Consider the following 18,778-nt stretch of genomic DNA (forward strand, 5'->3'; position numbering starts at 1 on the left):
GCAGGGAGACACATGGAACTACAGAAATGCAGAAAAACGTGAGGAATAAAGAGGCAGAAAAAAGTAACTAGAAGCCTTCAATGAGACGGCTTCTAAGAGGATGATATTTGACTTGGACACAGAAGAGGCAGCTCAAAAATCAGCCAAAAGAACCTAGCAAGGAGCATAATGTGTCCACAGAGGCAAAAAGCAGAATATTTGGGAAACTATGGTTTCTTGAGGTGTCTAGAATTTAGAAGGATTGAATCAGGGTACAGTTGAGAGGGTTGGGGCAAAAAAGACATGCAGGGCAAGTATCTGTGAGAGGGAGGCACGAGACAGAACACAGACCCTCCCACAGCTGGCTGTGTGAGCCACACTAGACTGGACACAATACCAGGTGAAAGGGGAAGCCAGGGTTTTTAAAGTAGGTTGGGATTTTTTAATCATAAAAATACTGAGAAATAGAGATCTTGAAATATCAAAAATGCAAGGGAAAAAAATCACCCATAACACCCTCCCTTAATTATTTTTTTTTAACGTTTATTTATTTTTGGGAGACAGAAACAGAGAACGAGCAGGGGAGGAACAGAGAGATGGGGGAGACACGGAATCCGAAGCAGGCTCCAGGCTCTGAGCGGTCAGCACAGAGCCTGACGCGGGGACCGTGAGATCATGACCTGAGTCGAAGTCAGTCGCTCAACCGAATGAGCCACCCAGGCGCCCCAACACCCTCACTTAAATACAGACACTGTTTAGACTCTTAACTTTTTAGAAACACAGAACTGTGGTTATGTTGTACATAGAGATTTCGGATACGGTTCACGTGCTGTGTATACAGAGACATAAGAAGGATCCGCTAATCTGTAGGATTTGGTCAATATATGCCTGTATACTCACACTGCATTGCATACCAACACTAAGCGGGCCTCTGTTGGAGACACAGAGATTCTAGAACCAGACCCACTATTTAAAAAAAAACAATCATTTGAAGCTAAGGATAGCTGAGTTCTCATCTAAAATATTATCTGTCACATAATAAGAAATTGGGCATTTTGCCTCATACACACATGACAGATCATTTATTCCATCTCTACTCTCTCTTCTGGAGACATGAGAGGCTACACACGTTCCAATGATTGCCGCCCTCACGCTTTTTACCAGAGGGCTCGACAGATTACAAAGGATAGAATTTTTACGTAAAATGCAAGAAAAGGCAGGAGTTAAAGATGACTTCCCTGAAGGCTACGATTCCTTTGGTCTTTTATTTATGGATTGAAAAGAGAAATCCTTCAACGTAGGCCGCAAATCCTATTCCCCTCACTCTAAGCCATCCATAGTTGGAAAGTATCCCAGAGTCTTCTGGCTATAGGAAAGCACCACAATGTACCTGTGTATCTACAGTATCTATTATGACTCAGATTCTATCTGAAAAAATTTAAAAATCCAAATTAGATTAGTAAAAGGGGAGAAGAGGCATGTGAAGAATAGAAAGAAAGCCGTCTGGGAAAGTTTCAATGTCAGATGCTTTTTTCTCTTTACTGTCAATGGTAATGAACCAAATCCTGGGTCCATACCTGGCCTAGAACCCTAACTTCCCAATGAGATCACAAGAACTCTCAGACAGGACACCTGTTGAGTGTATTACAGAACCACCTATGTGCAGAATTACCGTCGAAAAACTTATTAATTTTATGCCCAGTCGGAAGACTGCCTTTCTTAAGAGGCTTTACTCATACCTAGTTCCCTAAGATATATGAACGATGGGGTTTTCTTTTTGCCTATACTGGGAAAGCTGATGAACTTAGTAAGACTCCAGGGGCTGCTAACTCCATAACAGTATTCCAGTGTGGTGCACTTTATTAATTCAACAGAGTCCACCTACCTTATTCAGCATTTCAAAATGTTAAAGAACCATCTGTTCAAGATTCACCAACTGCGAACATTATGAAACCTCATTCAGCCCAAGATATTACTCTGAATTTGATGAACTGAAATGTCTTTGATCCCTATCCTTGATGCTTCTGATGTCATCTCATTACTCTGGATGTTGTTATGACTGATGTTCTATCAATAAGGCGTTGTAAATATATCTGTAAGTATGTCCACAATCCTTGTGTCAGAGAAAAAATGCTCAACTGCTTTTCATCCTGGATAAATGTGTAGTCAACAATCAGTGAATATACACTTCATATTACAGGATTGACTCAAAGTGTTCAATCATATCTAATCAGAAGCAAGGGTATGTTTATCTTATTAAGGGACACATTTTTCAAAGGAACCAAACTTTATATGTAAACAGTGGGAAAGTGACAAACATAATTAGACAAAATTCAACAATAAGCAGATTTGGGCACCATCATTTATTTTCCACTTATATAACATCTTTCATCAAAAATTTCAATAAGTCTCGCCAAGTGTTCAGTGTTCGTGTCCCAACCTGGGATAGGATTATCTGAAAGTGTTACAAGTCTACTATGAATTTCACACTCAACAACAGACAGGCATTGTCTTTAGAACCTGTTAATTCTTTCCTCCCTCTTGCTTCTCATATCACTAAATCCTCTTTCTTTCTTGCTCATCTCTCCAACTCCTAACCCCTCCCTGCCCTCCACCTGACCCTGCCCAGTCTAGGTCTTTTATTCTGCACACTCGGCCACTGCAACCACCTCCTTACGCGTCTCGCTATCTCAGGCTGCCCCTCCCAGCGGCAGCACTCGGGTTGTCTACAGGAGGAGGTCTAAATTCAGTTCGCTGGAAATCAAGGCCTTCTGTGTCTCAACCTGAACCTGTCTCTCCAGGTTCTGTACTCACACCCCATTACCTGGACCAAATGGCCTATCCAGGTGACCTTTGACCAGATCAAAAGCGACATGCCCACGTGGCTTCTACTGGCTCGCCTCCCCTTGGCTCATGAACTCCCCCATGAATGCAGTCTCACTACCCCCTCCACCTCCACCATCTACTTGGTGCCTGCCTGTTGGCATGACAGGTGTCTGACATATTTTGTCTCTATTCCTCACCCCAATTCTACAGGTTATGTTTAGTCTATCATAAGGAATATCAAGGAAGTCAAGGACCCTGAAAAGGTCACAAGCCAGTGAGTGATGAGCCCGAGTTCCAACTCAGGTCTGAGTCCACAGCCTGTGTTTGTTGTAAAACCTCAGGCTTCCTCGACCGCCACCCCCAACTTTTTACTTACCAAAACCATGGGTTCCCTCAATCTGGCTCATGTTAACCTTTTCCACACGAAGTCATTTATCACCTCCAATCTAGAAACCACTGCTTGCTCAGAACTCCTGCCGCTTTGAGTCCTTCCTGCAGCACATTTTCTACTGCCTCGTACGATTAGTTATCTTATTCTTTCCCTTGCTTTTCTGCAGTCCTAGAGCCTCACAATGTCTTCTGAACACAGCAGGCACACGGCTGTCTTACAACGTTGTTTTGTACTTTGATATTATTTCCTCTGGGTGAAATGCCAAATCAGGTAAAAAGATCAGACGAAGGGCTAATTTTGGTGACTTAAAAATGTTCTCAAAGACCCAAGCTCTCTCCATTTTTCCGTTCCACCACTCTTGGGACATCTGCTTGTTCTCTCACGGAGGCAAAAAGAGCTACTGAGGTTCTAAGAATCACATGCAGACCACTTCTGGCTGCAGACAAGCAAACCACTTTTCTTTCACATTTTATTAAGGAGGAAAACATTTTCTAGAAACGGCCCAGCAGATCTCCTCTTAGGGCCCTTTGGCCAGGGCTGAGTCACAGGTCCATACACTAGTTGCAAGGGAGGCTGTGGAAGCAGGATCTAACATTTTCAGCCTCTACTTCAGGAGCCGGCTCAGCCAGCCAGAGAGAAAGAGAAAGAATCGTGCTTGCACAGGCAACCTACAGTGTTTGCAAACAACACCGATAGAGAAAATATTAATGCGATGATAAGCTCTGTAAAAGGAAACCCCTCCATATCCACACAGATGAATCAGCAGAAGTTTGCTAATCGGGTAGAACAGTCCGGTGCTCACTGCACTAGAGGTGGGAGAGAACGGAGCTGGAGTCCCCCAGTTCTTGAAGCAGGAACTTGTGAATACATTTCTTTCCTTCAGAAACTTAGATACCACGGTCTCTTTCACCACAAGGAAGGAAGGGCAAGGAGGAAAAAGAACCTAGTGCTTCTGAGCTTCCTATGTTCTCCAAAGAGCTGCAAAAGGAAAAAAACAAAAAACAAAAAAAAAAAACCTGAAGAGATTTAAAGAACAGAAGTGATATCCAACTATTTATAGGTCTTTGCTTCTTTTTCCTATTCTTTGCTGTTTTTTAAAATATTTTAATGTTTATTTATTTTTGAGAGAGAGAGAGAGAGAGAGAGAGAGAGAGAGAGAGAGAGAAAAATGAATGAATGGGGGAGGGGCATAGAGAGAAGGAGACACAGAATCCAAAGCAGGCTCTGGGCTTTGGGCTGTCACCACAGAGCCCAATGCGGGGCTCGAACTCATGAACCGCAAGATCATGACCTGAGCTGAAGTCAGACGCTTAACCACTGAGCCACCCAGCTGCCCCCCTCTTTGCTGCTTCTAACTGGACAGTCTCCTTGAACCACCACCACCAGCACCGTCATCTATTTCCAGTTCCAGAATCAACACAGATACCTATCAGAGGGGAACAGCTTAAGAAAATTCCAGCACAATGGAAAACAATGTAGCCACTAAAACGGAGGTGAATGTGAATGGGCTACACGGACAGCTATCCAAGCCTCATTGTTAGGGGAGAAAAGCAAGATGCACAGCTAGGTCTACACACGCTCATTTGTGCTTTAAAAGAGATAGAGTTTTGGGGTTTATATAAATATATACAAGCGTACTTTAGTTGTCTGGAAAATTTCCAGAAGGAAATCTCAGGAACTGTGAATGGTGGTTACCTCTGGGAAACAGGGTTGGGAATTTGGGGACAGTGATACTTTTTGTTATATATTGATTTCTGGAAGGGTCGGTCTGTTGTTACTCACTTTGATATTATTTTTAACAAAGTTCCCAGGGCTTGTACCCTCAAAGTCAGACTAATATGCAAATACCTTTAAAATTTCATTAGCACTCTCAAGACACTTTCCTGCTCACTCCTCTTAGGTCCTATGATTTTACTAATAGCAAAATAACATAGTTTTTTAAAAATAGCAAAATAACTGACCTCAGTATTCAGGATAGTAAGTCGAAGACAGTCACAGGGTGACTACCTGGTGACTGTTTGCATATATACAGCTCATGTGACTCCTGAGGGCTACACTGCTTTATTTGTGACTCTCAATTTTTTTTTTTTTTTTTGAGAAAGAGTGTACACAAGCGGGGGAGGGGCAGAGAGAAGGAGAGACAGAATCCCAAGCAGGCTCTGCATGCAGAGCCTGATGTGGGGCTCAAACTCACAAATCCTGAGATTCACAAATCCTGAGATCAAGAGTTGGACGCTCATCTGACTGTACCACCCAGGTACCCCCGTGTTCTCAATTCTTAAAGTTTGGTTTTGCCCTTCAAAAATGGTTTCTGTAACAACTACGAAAAGCAGTAAGGGTATCTCCTTAAGGTTAAAGTGTCTCAGGGGCCAAAATAGGGTGGCCCTACTATTTCAATGTAAAAACATTTTTGATGGCTCCAGGATTTAAACAAAGCAATGTTGAAATCAGATTACAAGATATATTTAAAATGTCCATAATTTAATGAATTCTTAAAACATTAAAAATTGTTTGCCACATGCTCTAGAGACCCAGAAATTCCATTCCTAGGACCAAATTCTCATGTTAAGAAAGTGTATTAAAAATATTCATAGCGGGGCACCTGGGTGGCTCAGTTGGTTGAGTGTCCAACTTCAGCTCAGGTCATGATCTTGAGGTTTGTGGTTCGAGCCCCGCGTTGGGCTCTGTGCTGACAGCTCAGAGCCTGGAGCCTGCTTCAGATTCTGTGTCTCCCTCTCTGTCTGCCCCTCCCCTGCTCATGCTGGGTCTCTCTCTCTCTCTCTCAAAAGTAAATAAACATTAAAAAAAAATTCACAGCACAGGGGCATGCACTTTCAAATGTTCCCTCTGTAAAGAGAGCTTTCTTACTATTCTTCCTTTCTAATCTTCTACTCTAATAAACTTTTGCCTGCTGCTAAAAAAAAAAAAAAAAAAAAAAAAAAATCATAGCCACAATGTTCACAACAGAAAACCACCACCACCCAGAAATAACCCAAAGGTCTATAGGCAACAGAATGAATATATATACACTGTGTGCATTTGTTACATGGAAGGAGATGAACCATAGCTACAATGTACAATTAAAATAGATCAACGTTAAAATAATCAAGTGGAAAAAACTACATGCAGTACGAATACTACTTTCTAAAGTTCAAGCACAGGCCAACACTTATTTAGGTATAAACACACAGGTGGTAAAATGACGAAGAAAAAGCAAGAGAATGGTTAACACATACCTTAGGACAGCCAGACCTCAGGCTGGGGGCAGGGGGAGAGGCAGGGGTTGTGATGGAGGGGATATGCAATCCCGGAAAAGGTCATGGGATCAAGTTCAATTTCTTACCCTTGGTTTTAGGTGCAGGAGTGTTTCATGTTATTTTTTAAATGCAATCTTTTATGTTTAGTATTTCACAATCTATAAACATTTAAAAAATAAAAGCCATGGAGTAAGTTACACCGTGTGATAAACTCTGTGTGGGTGTGTATCGTTTAAGTTATACATCGAGTGACATCTATCTTTGAATCCTTTTGGTCTATCTCTGGTTCTATGCTTAACTCTTGGGTAATAATGTTAAAATCTAAATTTGAGGACCTGCTTAATGTGACCTGAACTTAAAGGCCTCCTAGCCATCCCAGGAGGGGGTCCTGACTTGGTCCTCCGGGTCACACCCAGGAATGTAAAGGGTATAGTCTAGGCAAAGAGAGAGAGAAAGAGAGAGAACGTACAGGAGACCAAATTTCCCTCAGGCTACACACGAACCCCCAGGCAGCCTGCAAACCACCCTTGTCTGCGCTTGAGACAACTCCTCTGTCAGCTGCAGGAGGGCAATCAGGAGGAGGCAGAGCCGGGAGGGGCCTGCCCACATTGAGGCGGCTTCTCCAGAACAGCCTGGTAGACCAGCAGCTGGCAAGAAGAGACCCCTTCCTACATCCTCTTGAAGAGCGGCCGGCGGCAGCAGCTGTATTACAAGCGGTGCCCTCGCAGTCTGGGCGGCCATCTCCCCTTTCATTCCAACCCAAACTGTACGTGACTGTTGCACTCACTATGCTGGGAGGCTACTAAGATGCTTTGTTGTTAGAATAGGCTCTCCAATTTTTTTTTTTTAATAACAGAAATTTAATCTTCAAGATGCAGAAGATCAAATGATAAGCAGCACACTCCTCTAACTTTCCACACCCCTCCTCCATCACCAATTGTTTGTTCCCAAAGGCTAGGGATCATTATCAACAGTAAGCAGACCTTTGCAATACTCTAGATCAACCTTTGAGACCAAACTAATGTGTTCAAATAGTTTAATGTCCAGGAAATGAAACAGTATAGGCATTTTGTAGCAATGTACAGAAACCTTCCGTGGCCCAGGCACCCATACAAAGTCACAAATTGAATACAATTTCCCAGGAGATCGGGCAGCTCACAGGGGCAGAGCTCGGGTGACATGAACGTTCTCCAGCCCACAGGGAGTCCTGCATCCATCACCACAGGGTGGTGTCCCAGGACAGCAGGAGGCGCCCTGCCTACAGACCTATACTTCCCACTGCTGCTTCCTCTCCCGACCCACAGCCACCACACCCATCTTTCTCATGGGGCACTGACAGTGGCCGACACTGTCACACAAAATCTGTTTTATGGAGTCTGAAGTTTTCAGGAAAGGGACGATTCAAGGATATCCACTTTTCAAAAGAGCCAAAGTCAGGATACAGAGTTAGACCCAACTCAGTCTGGGTAGAGCCAGGGGAAGTGGATGGAGAACCAGCTCGCTTCGGCCAGGAGCTGGCACACTCAAACACCGCGTGTATTTGCTCATTTCTTAAATCACACAGGCTGGGTTTACATTCTTAAAGGCCCCGGAGAGACGGTTTGGTGGTTCAGGAATTTAGGCAGTTTAAATACCTAGAAAGCCGCTGGGCAATTAGGGAGGATTTGGGGCAAGCACAAAAATAATTTGTATTTCTTTTAAGCACCTCATAAACCATTAATGACCACAAAGCTCTACAGTATATATTTACACAGGCTGCCTGGAATGGGAGAGCGGGTGAAGAGACTTACCGAACACCACACGACAAATCAGAGGGCAGAACAGGGTCAGCAGCCTGCTCACCTTCCTGCCCGAGAGGCATCTGAGGCTGTAAGGCAGACGGGCTTGATATTCCAACAGCACCTACCATATGACTCACCCCGGACTTTGGAGATACTGCTCACATATCTGAGTAGTCCTGTGCTTGTCTCAGGGAAACTCCACGCCCTGCAGTGGGACCGATCCAACTGCCAGCAATAATATACTGTGTTCAAGCCACTGCTGGACAAGTGGGCTCTTTGTGCTGCCAGAAGAGGCACATTCTGTATCTGTGCGGGGGGGGGGGGGGGGGGGGGGGGCAGACACGAAGGGGGTCCTGTCACCACACAGCCCAGGGATGGCAAGAGGACCCCAGAAGACACTCAGTCTGGCGCTCCTGGTTTACTGACGAAGAAATGGGGTCAATTCAACACACTCTGGGAAGAGCCAGGGCAAAGGGGTGAACTGAACACAAGAAACACCAACATGAACGATCGCGGAGCAAGCAGTGAGTGGCTCCAACGCCGAGGGAAGGGCAGTCGCCGGGATGAAGTGAGGAGTCAGGAGACTCTTTCCTCTGTCGCCTCATTCATGAGACAGATGCTCACTGGTGCCTCTGCGTGTCAGGCACAGCAAGGCGTGCTGGAGTTGTAAGGGGACAGTCCCTCCCTTCCCCCACTCTCAGTCTGGCGGCCAGGAAAGCACTGACAGCCTCTGATGAGCGCCCTGGGTGTACCTGTTGCTATAAGGCAGCACTTGGGAAGGGGAGCCCAGGGGGCAGCGAGGAAGGACAGGGAAAGGGACGAGGTGGATGCAAGGCAGGAAGAGACTTGTCAATCAAAAGGTGCTTCAGGTAAAGTGAGCTCTGAACCGGTCAGCCAGACAGCAGGTAAGGATTTGGAGGACTCAGGGCAAGGTGGAGAAGGCAGAAGAACCGGGCTGGCAGAACAGAGATCAGACCTTGAGAGTTCCCTGACGTCATGCTAAGGTGTTAGGATTTCATCCAACAGGCCATGTTGGATGTTCTTTTTCTGATCTGCCATGTGGCAGTTGCTAAAGGGATTAGGAGGACCAGACCCTGGCTTCAGACAAGTCGTTCTGAGAAGCACAAGGGAAAACACGTTTGGTGCAACAGACTGGAGCTTGCTGTAGGCATCTAAGGCAAGAGTCGGTGAAGGCTGGACAGTGGCAGTGGGGAAGGAGGGCAGAGCGCCTGAGGTACACCAAAGAGGCATCGTCAAAAGGATGTGCCACCAACTGGATGTGGAGATTAAAAGGGAGAGTCAAAGAAAATCTCATTTCTTTTGCATTCGTTCTGGTGGTCAGGAAGATCATTTACAAGACAGAAAAACTGGGGAGAGGCAGCAGGAGGAGACTGGGGGCAGAGGATGGATGTGAGGTTCCTGTGGGCCATTCAAGCATAGATACCTAGATGGACGCTCAGAGAAAGGCAGGGCTAAAGAAACAGAACTGGAGCCTATTGGCGACAGCGTCTGGGGGGCCAGTTACTGACGGGATATGCGTGGACTTTAAGGTCCAGCGGATCTGATCACATCCCAGCTGCCATCTAGTAGCTTGGAGTAGCTTGGATCTTGCCTTAAAGTAAATGTTAAATCAATACCATACGTTTAATATAAGAAGAACATATTTTCTTTGCTGAATGCACTTGGCCTATTCTAACTCTTAAGCTTGCCTATTCTAACTCTACTAACTGCCATCTAGCTGCCATCCATGTGACCTTGGGCGATGAAGTTAATGTTCTTGAGACTCTAGTCTCATCTGAGGAAATTCCTCCTAGAAATTAATGAGATCAGAAAAAGAACTTGATGTCATACCAGACACAAGATATTCCTTATTTTTCTCTTGCTCTCTCGTGATCATACACTGGTTCTTATTACGATAACTCGAGTACTAACCCCTGCAACGGATTACAAGCTTTCCTGCTGTCAGTCATTTGTCTTTAAATCCCCTTGACCTTCCTTGTATGAAAAGATTCTCAAATATTTGAATTGCCATAAGCCACAAGAAAAAATCAGGCCAGAATGGTCAGAGGACCAGGGGTTTCCTGCCCTTCACATTAAATAACTAATGTAAAGATCTCAAAACTGCTGTGTGGCTTAAGTGGTATTGATTTAATTCTGTGTTGGGGGCAGGGTGTGATGGAGGACAGAGACACTGGGGTCTGGAAAAGAGACAGAATGTTGTCAGTATAATAAAGCTTAGTCAACAGAACTTTACTCTTTACGTAAAACTATACTGTAATATTTCAGAGGAAGAGTGTCTACCAAAGTTAATATTGCATAATAAGCTTCTATCCTCTGGCTCTGTTCAAGTAAAAGTCTTAAACAAATGTTAAAGATAAATCTAGCAAATGGATCTTGCCTTAAACTAAATGTTAAATCAATACCATACTTTTAATATAAGAAGAGTATATTTTCTTTGCTGAATGCATTTTGCCTATTCTAACTCTTAAAATGAACATCTTTTTTTTTAATTTTTTTTGTAACGTTTATTTATTTTTGAGACAGAGAGAGACAGAGCATGAACAGGGGAGGGGCAGAGAGAGAGGGAGACACAGAATCTGAAACAGGCTCCAGGCTCTGAGCTGTCAGCACAGAGCCCGACACGGGGCTCGAACTCAAGGACCGTGAGATCATGACCTGAGCCGAAGTCGGACGCTTAACCGACCAAGCCACCCAGGCGCCCCTAAAATGAACATCTTAAATTACAATAAGATTTAAAAATCAGACGACTACCGCATACAGAATTCAATTCCACATAGCCAAGCTCATTCATTTTTCCTCTGGGTTTTGACTTCAAATTTGGGCTCCAATTTGTCTTACCTATTTTTATGGCTGCCTTCCTAGTCTGAGAATACCTTGGTCACTGGATATTTTATGTTATCTCCAACTTACTTGCTAAAAACACATTCACAATCACCTCTTCCTCCCTTCCTAGTCCTTCCCTGGCAGCTTCAGATATCCACTCTTTCATCCATGGCCCAGCTCTGCATACCTACTTCAGGTGTGTGTCCCAGTCATAAATATCTCAAAACAAACAAACAAACAAACAACAACAACCAAAAAAACCCAAAACCCAAAACAAAAATAAAAACAAAAACAAAAAAACCTCTCTCAAGTTTCTAATGTGAAATTACTTGACAATTGCCTTGAGGCTATCTAGTCATTTGGTTCATTTACTAATTTTGATTAAAAATAGAGAATGATTCAATTCAGAGCTATAGACTTCAGAACTTGTTTTACTCCTGGCTGTCTTCCACCTGCCCAGGTGTGGCTCGGCTGAAGCATGACCAGTCTGAGAGGGCACTTTGGTCCCTGAGTGCTGAGAAAGAACACATACTCACTCTCCAACATGCCACCTCTAGCCTGAGGCTCTTGCTGCTCCCCGACTGTCTGGACTCTGGATGGCCCCTTTTAACTCACAACCCACCTGGCCATCCCTCTTCGCCAGCTGTAAGGTTTCAACTCTTACTGACATATAGATCCAGGACACCTCTTCATTCTTCTCTGCCTTGAATAGATTTGAATTTCCCAGACTTGAATAAATTCAACTAATTTTCTGGGTCTAAAAGATCCCCTCCTATCTTGCTGCCAGTAGGAGGCAAAATGAAGGCAGGTAGATGGCCAGATTAGATGGCATCTGCCACTAAACCAGCAACACCCCCAGGCCACAGGGCTCCTGATTTGTGTTAGTTATCTCTCAGACACTAAGGACACGCACACATTCTGGGGCCAGAAGACTACTGAAAAGTAATTCTTTTAATTTAAACATTACCTTGAAACACACACACACACACACACACACACACACACACACACACCCTAACTAGACCGTGACTTGCATCAGAGGTCATGTAAAATGAACAGCATCTCATCACCACTATGCTTCACTCACAAGTGCCCTACAAGATCTACCAAAGGAGCAGCACCATATCCAGGGAACAGGCCATGGCTTTCTCACAGTATATGATGCTCCAAGATCGTCTTACTTTCTTCAGAACCCAATTCAGGTTCTGGGACCTCATGTGACCCAAAGAATTCTATTGGCAAATTCAGGGTTATTTGCTTTACTAAACTATTTCTCTATTTTCCTCTCCCAGGGAACACCTTAAATACCTTTTAATTTTTTTTTTAAGGTTTATTCATTTTTCAGAGACAGAACGTGAGCAGGGGAGGGGCAGAGAGAGAGCGAGATACAGAATCTGAAACAGGCTCCAGGCTCTGAGCTGTCAGCACAGAGCCCAACACGGGGCCCGAACTCACAGATGGTAAAATCATGTCCTGAACTGAAGTCAGATACCTAACCGACTGAGCCACCCAGGCATACTCCTTAAATACCTTTTAAATTCTTCTCTTTATGAAATATCTCTACTCATCCCTCCAACCAGAGGACCTGAGGTACGTCTCAGGTTTTGTGTAAGTAGACAAGGACAGTTAGCTCCTCTCCTGCTCTATTAGAATAAACTGGGACAGGAAAGTCTTTTGAAAATCAAAGATTTCACCAGTTAAATTGGTGAAACCTTTGGAAAGGCACTGTATTCCCATCTTTCCTTATTTAAAAGACACATACCCCTTGACTCAACAATCTCTTTCAGAAATCTATCCATACATGGTTACAGAAAAAAGATGTACAAAAATATTCAGTACAGTATTACAAAGCAAACAAACATGGAAAAAAAACCATCACCCTAGAAGGCACTTAAATTGTATATCAATAGGAGACTGGTTAAATAAATAATGGCTATGTATGTTTTGTGTAGAAAACATTTATGTAAAAATACGTAAGAAACATTAACAGTGTTTATCTCTGGGTTAAAAATTCTAAGTTAGAACATTTTCCACCTTACGTCCTTTATGAGATTTTTCTCCTATAAACTTGCACTTTTTTAGAAGTTTATTTTGAAAGGGTGAGAGTGAGAGAGCAGGGGAGGGGCAAAGAGAGAGGAAGAGAGAGAATCCCAAGCAGGCTCTGCACTGTCACCATGGAGCTGACACAGGGCTCGAACTCATGAACCATGAGATCATGACCTGCACTGAAATCAAGAGTGAGCCACACAGGCGCCCCTAAACTTAACACTTTTTTAAGTTAAGCTAGTTAATAGGGGATAAAAGTAAACCTTCATAAATTCAGGCTTACACCAAAGTTTTACTAAACTCTTCATTTTAACAATGTTATTCCATCTTTGTTAAACAGTAAATAGAACAAACAAGGCACAAAACTCTACAAAGCAGATACACATTAAACTGTGTTTGCTCCAGCAGCTAATGGTTTCATCGTTCAAGTTTAGGAATTTTGTCTTAGAGTCTCAGAAGATCAGTTTTTTTTTTTTTCCTCAAGCACCTGCTGTATGAGTTACAGACCCTTTTTTAAACTAAATGGCTTGATTTAACCACAGAACTTGTGCTAAACATGTGTTTACACTTAAAATCGGTTTTACTCTGGAAATTGAGGTGAGACTGGGGAGAGAAGCCCACAATGTTTGTCAAACCTAAAAAGAGGGGCGCCTGAGTGGCTCAGTCCATGAAACATTCGATTCTTGATTTCGGCTCAGGTGACAATCTCACAGTTCATGAGATCAAGCCCTGTGTCCCTGCATCTGGCTCTGTGCTGACAGCATGGAGCCTGCTTGGGATTCTCTCTCTGTCCCTCCCCTGCTCGCTTGCTCTCTCTCAAAATACATTTAAAAACAAAAACATGGGAATGCAAGCTGGTGCAGCCACTCTGGAAAACAGTATGGCGGTTCCTCAAGTAACTAACAATAGAACTACCCTATGACCCAGCAATGGCACTACTAGGCATTTATCCACCGATACAGGTGTGCAGTCTCAAAGGGACACATGCACCCCCATGTTTATAGCAGCACTATCCACAACAGCCAAAGTATGGAAAGAGCCCAAATGTCCATCAATGGGTGAACCCCCCTTCTCTCTCTCCCCTTCCCTTGCCTCACATGTGCTCTCTCTCTCCCTCTCTCAAAAATAAACATTAAAAAAAAATTTTTTTTAAAACCCTAAAAAGAAATACACACACACCCTCAAATAAGGGAAAAAAAAAAAAAAAAGACCGATGCCCAGGCCCTTTTATAGGACTTACAATATCTTTGGGTCTGGGAGTCCAATTTCTATATTTTTAACAAGTTCCCCAGGTAATTCCTATGATGGTGGTACTGTCTCCTGCACACTGGATGTAACTATGCTTAGCAAACACTGTCTTATCCAATGGAAACAACACAGCATAGAGTCGAAAATTCTGTGAATTCTGCACAACTCCAAGATTTTAAAGCAAGTAACTTTTACAAAAAGCAATGTGGAGTTTGGAGAACCCTCCAAACCCTGCCATCAACCCACATCTTTGGGCTTATTTGTGGTTGTCATGGGCGACATGTGGAAGGGCTATCTTTGGGGCTAGGAGTGAGCTTGAGTAGTACAGACCAGTGTTTCTCAAATTATGGCCACAATCACCTGACTCCTGGGCCCCGCCTAGACCAATGGCGCAGGGGCAGAACCTGGGGGTCTGCATCCAACCGTCTCCTTTCTCCCTCCCATCTCCACCCACCTTCTTACAACCAAGTCAAGTTTCCTAACTACTAAGTTAGTCTGGTATTTCCTGAACATCTGATTGTAAGTCACCCTGGGCCCCTGCTATGCCAGCCCCACCCCAGACCTAGAGAATCAAAATCTCTAACAGAGGTTCCGTGTGTTAAACCAGGGCCCCAAGTTAATCCCATAAACAGGGAGGTTTGGGACACACAAATTCAGGTCAAACTCATCTGATAAAGATAAAGAAACCAAGGCCCAAGGAAGTTAAATAATTTCCCCCAAAGACTTAACACCTGATTAATGATTGCCGGGACACCGAAAACCTGGTGAGCTCACTCTTTGCTCTTATACCAATACTACTTATTAATGTTTATCATGAGTACCTGTGTGGTTTCTGATTCATCATGATGAGGCTGTAAGTAAGTGACTCATGAAGTCTGAACCCAGGGAGCATGTCGGAACATCTACCTGCTCGTTGGAGTTTTTCCACTTTCAATGTCAGGATGAGGAGAAATATAAACACAGCACAACTGATAAAAAAGCAAAGACAGTCCTACACATTCATAACCGGGGAAGAGGATTCGAAATTCTTGCTATTTCTTTGCCAAATATTAGAACCTTTAGCAAAAAGGTCTCTAACAAATTACAACACTTTTGGTCAGAACATCAGCCTGCACCTTGCTGTGGGAGAGCACAGAGGGCGTCTCCTACCGAGATTCTACAACCTTATCCTGGAACCCGTACCTCTACACCCATCAACGAGGAACAGGGATGGAAACAAGACCCCCAGCTTGGAATGCACACAGCAAGCTTTAATTCAGGGGGCGTTCAATCGAGTTATAATTGCCTCTAATTGGCCCTCCCACACAGTCTCACAATTTACAGCTGTAATCAGTTGCACAAAGAATGAGCTAAATTTCTTTTCTACCTTTGAAATCAGAATCCTCTCGGGTTAGGTTCCTACCATTACTGTTTTGATTTTTTTTTTTTTAATATACCAAGATATAAAAAAGGATGAATGAAGATGCAGGCAGATCTTTTGGAAATAAGCACTGATCCCTATGACCTAATGATAACCCGGTGGGATTCAAATTTGCAACAGAGACTGATGCCAATTCGGGGAAATGTTTCGTTCCAGGGCACGCCATCCAAAAAAACACATTCATCTGGTCAGACATTTTCCATACTCTGATTTTTATCTTTCTTGGCATGCTCGACTCTTCTCTAATAAAGTCACAACCCTTTGTTGCCATGGAACCCAATCAGACATGGAGCCTGTTACTATGACTTCCCTGCAAGTCTAAAAAAAGACCCAGTGACCAAAAGAACAGCCCTTTCTTAAAAAAAGAAGGAAAGAAAGAAAGAAAGAAAGGAAGAAAGAAAGAAAGAAAGAAAGAAAGAAAGAAAGAAAGAAAGAAAGAAAGAAAGAAAGAAAGAAAGAAAGAAAGAAAAATATGTATTTCCAAGGCAAAGAAGCTCCAAAAAATGACCCAACCCTTTCATACCCATTGATGTTTAAGATTTTATGCAAGCTAACTTAACTCTTGAGCCAAAGCTCAGCCAGTGTTTTATAGAAAAATTTTCAGCTGGGTCATTCCATAGAAGACAATTTTATAAATAAGTACCTGGCAAAGAGGGTAACTCTTCTTAGCATTTTTTTTTTTAATTTCTAGGCAAGCTTCCTGAAATTTGAGTAGCTATTTAGCAAACATATGTCAATCAGCAGCAACCAAACTGCAATATTCATTTCCATCGATACTTAATTTTAGCCAAATGCTCATTATTTCTCTGTGAAGAAAAGATAAGCAAAACAGTACAATCGACCCTGTGTTTGGTCATATCTGGAGCTGGGCTAAACCTGTAGAGAAAAACATGAGACGAACAGCAGAGCCACTTATGGAAAGTGAATTAACATTTGCTGAGTGCGTACCAGGAGCCAGGCGCTTTTATGTCACCGTGGGAACGCTGCAGCAGAGGCACTTGGTATCTCTCTCTTACAGATAAGGTACCAAGGCTCGGGGAGCTTAATGGCTTGCTCCAGCTGCGATGCTCGAATACTGTCGGCCTCCCAAAGCCAAAGCAAATCATTCATTAAACCAACATTTACTTTTGGCCTCACAGGTGCTATGCATTTTGTTAGGCTTCTTGTTCCTTACGAGGGAATCTGCAGGCTGTAAAGCTTGTCTGTAAAGAGGACATGGGAGTCTATGTGTAGTGTTCGGGCTGTACCCATTTATACTCCCCACCCTATCTGCCCGGCAGCAGCTAACCCTTGGGAGAATCAGGAGTAAATGCCCTGGCCAATTACATGTGATGACAAGGGGCCGGACACCTACTACCATCCCTCAAAAGGCTGGCTGCTGACGAAGCCTCCCCACCTTCAGCTCTACGGTGGGAAGGACCCTGACGCTCCAGGCACCTGTTCTTGTGCAGTTTGAGCAAGGAAGTACAAGCCGCACTATACACACTCACAACTATTCTATCCAACACTGGTTTGGGATGATCGGCTTTGACAAATGACTAGTAAAGAAGGAATAAGGAATGGGGGGGGGCGCCTGGCTGGCCTAGTCGGAAGAGCATGCAACTCTTGATTTCAGGGTTGTGAGTTCAAGCCCCACGTTGGGAGTAGAGCTTACTTTTCAAGAAGGAATATGTAAAAGTATGGAAGTTAATTTAGAAGTTATATTATTAATTATACCAGCTTTTTCAGCTAGAGATATTTCACTTATTTCCTCATATAATGAATACAACTACTTTGATTAAAAGAAATTTCAAAGGGGCACGCCTGGGAGGCTCAGGGGGTTAAGGGGCTGACTTCAGCCCATGTCATGATCTCACAGTTCATGAGTTTGAGCCCCGCGTCCGGCTCTGTGCTGACAGCTTGGAGCCTGGAGCCTGCCTCAGACCCTGTGTCTCCCTCTCTCTCTTCCCCACCCCTCTCAAAAAAAAACATTAAAAATAAAACTTAAAGAAATTTCAAGGGTTGCCCGGGTGGCTCAGTCAGCTGAGCATCCGACTCTTGATTTCGGCTCAGGTCATGGTCTCCGCGCCTTAGGATAGAGCCCGCATCAGGCGCAGCGCTGAGTGTGGAGCCTGCTTAAGATTCTCTCCCTCTGCCCCTCTCCCCTATTTGCTCTCGCTCTCAAATAAAATTTAAAAAAAAGAAGAAGAAAGAAAAATGAAATTTCAAAGACCAACACCACAGCACAGAGAGACACCACTTCACACCCACCAGAAAGACTATCATCAGAAGACTGGTTGTAAGCGGCGCCGGTGAAGACGTGGAGAAGTCGGAGCCCTCGTGCACTGCCCGTGCCATGTAAACCGGAGCGGCTGCTGGGGAAGAACACTCTGGCGGTTCCTCAAAAGGTCAAGCACAGAACTACCACGTGAGCCAGCAAATCTACGCCTAGGTAGGTACCCGAGAGATAGGAAAGCATATGCCCACGCAAAACCTGCACACACACGTTTACGGCAACACTGATCCTAAGAGCCCGACACTGGAAACAACCAACCCAAATGTGCACCAGCTGATGAGCGGATAAACAAAATGTATGGTGCAGCCACACGATGGAAGATCATTTCGCAACAGAATGAAACGAAGTGCGGACAGAAGCCACAACACAGACGAACCTTGGAAACTTGATGCCGACAGAAAGAAGGCAGACACAAAAGACCACGTGACATCTGATTCCATTTACAGAAAGTGTCCACAACAGGCAAATCCAGAGAAACAGAAAGTAAATTAGGGCTGGCTTGGCCTGGGGGTTTGGGAGGGAGGAAATGGAAAGTGATTGCTAATGGGTAGAGAGTTTGTTTTGGGGGCAATGAAAATGTTTTGAAATTGATTGTGGTGGTGACTGCACAATTCTGCAAATATACTAAAAAACCATTAAGTCTACACTTTTAAATGAGTGAACTGTATGGTACGTGAATTATATCTCAATAAGGCTGTTATTTAAAAGAAC

General features: G+C 43.8%; 1 protein-coding gene across 4 annotated transcripts in view; it reads right to left on the reverse strand.

Moving 5' to 3' along the window:
- The window catches only part of TMCC3 (transmembrane and coiled-coil domain family 3), a 76,660-nt gene that overhangs the window by 31,840 nt on the left and 26,042 nt on the right, over window positions 1-18,778 (reverse strand). The window contains exon 1 of one of the 4 annotated variants that reach the window (XM_043562122.1): window positions 8,244-8,439. The exons of the other annotated variants lie outside the window; for them this stretch is intronic. The gene's annotated coding sequence lies outside the window, so the exon portion shown is untranslated. Of the gene's footprint in view, window positions 1-8,243; window positions 8,440-18,778 lie in introns of those variants that run through there. 4 annotated transcript variants of the gene reach the window in all.

The sequence above is a fragment of the Prionailurus bengalensis genome, chromosome B4, assembly GCF_016509475.1.
Source record: "Prionailurus bengalensis isolate Pbe53 chromosome B4, Fcat_Pben_1.1_paternal_pri, whole genome shotgun sequence".
Lineage (NCBI taxonomy): Eukaryota > Metazoa > Chordata > Mammalia > Carnivora > Felidae > Prionailurus > Prionailurus bengalensis.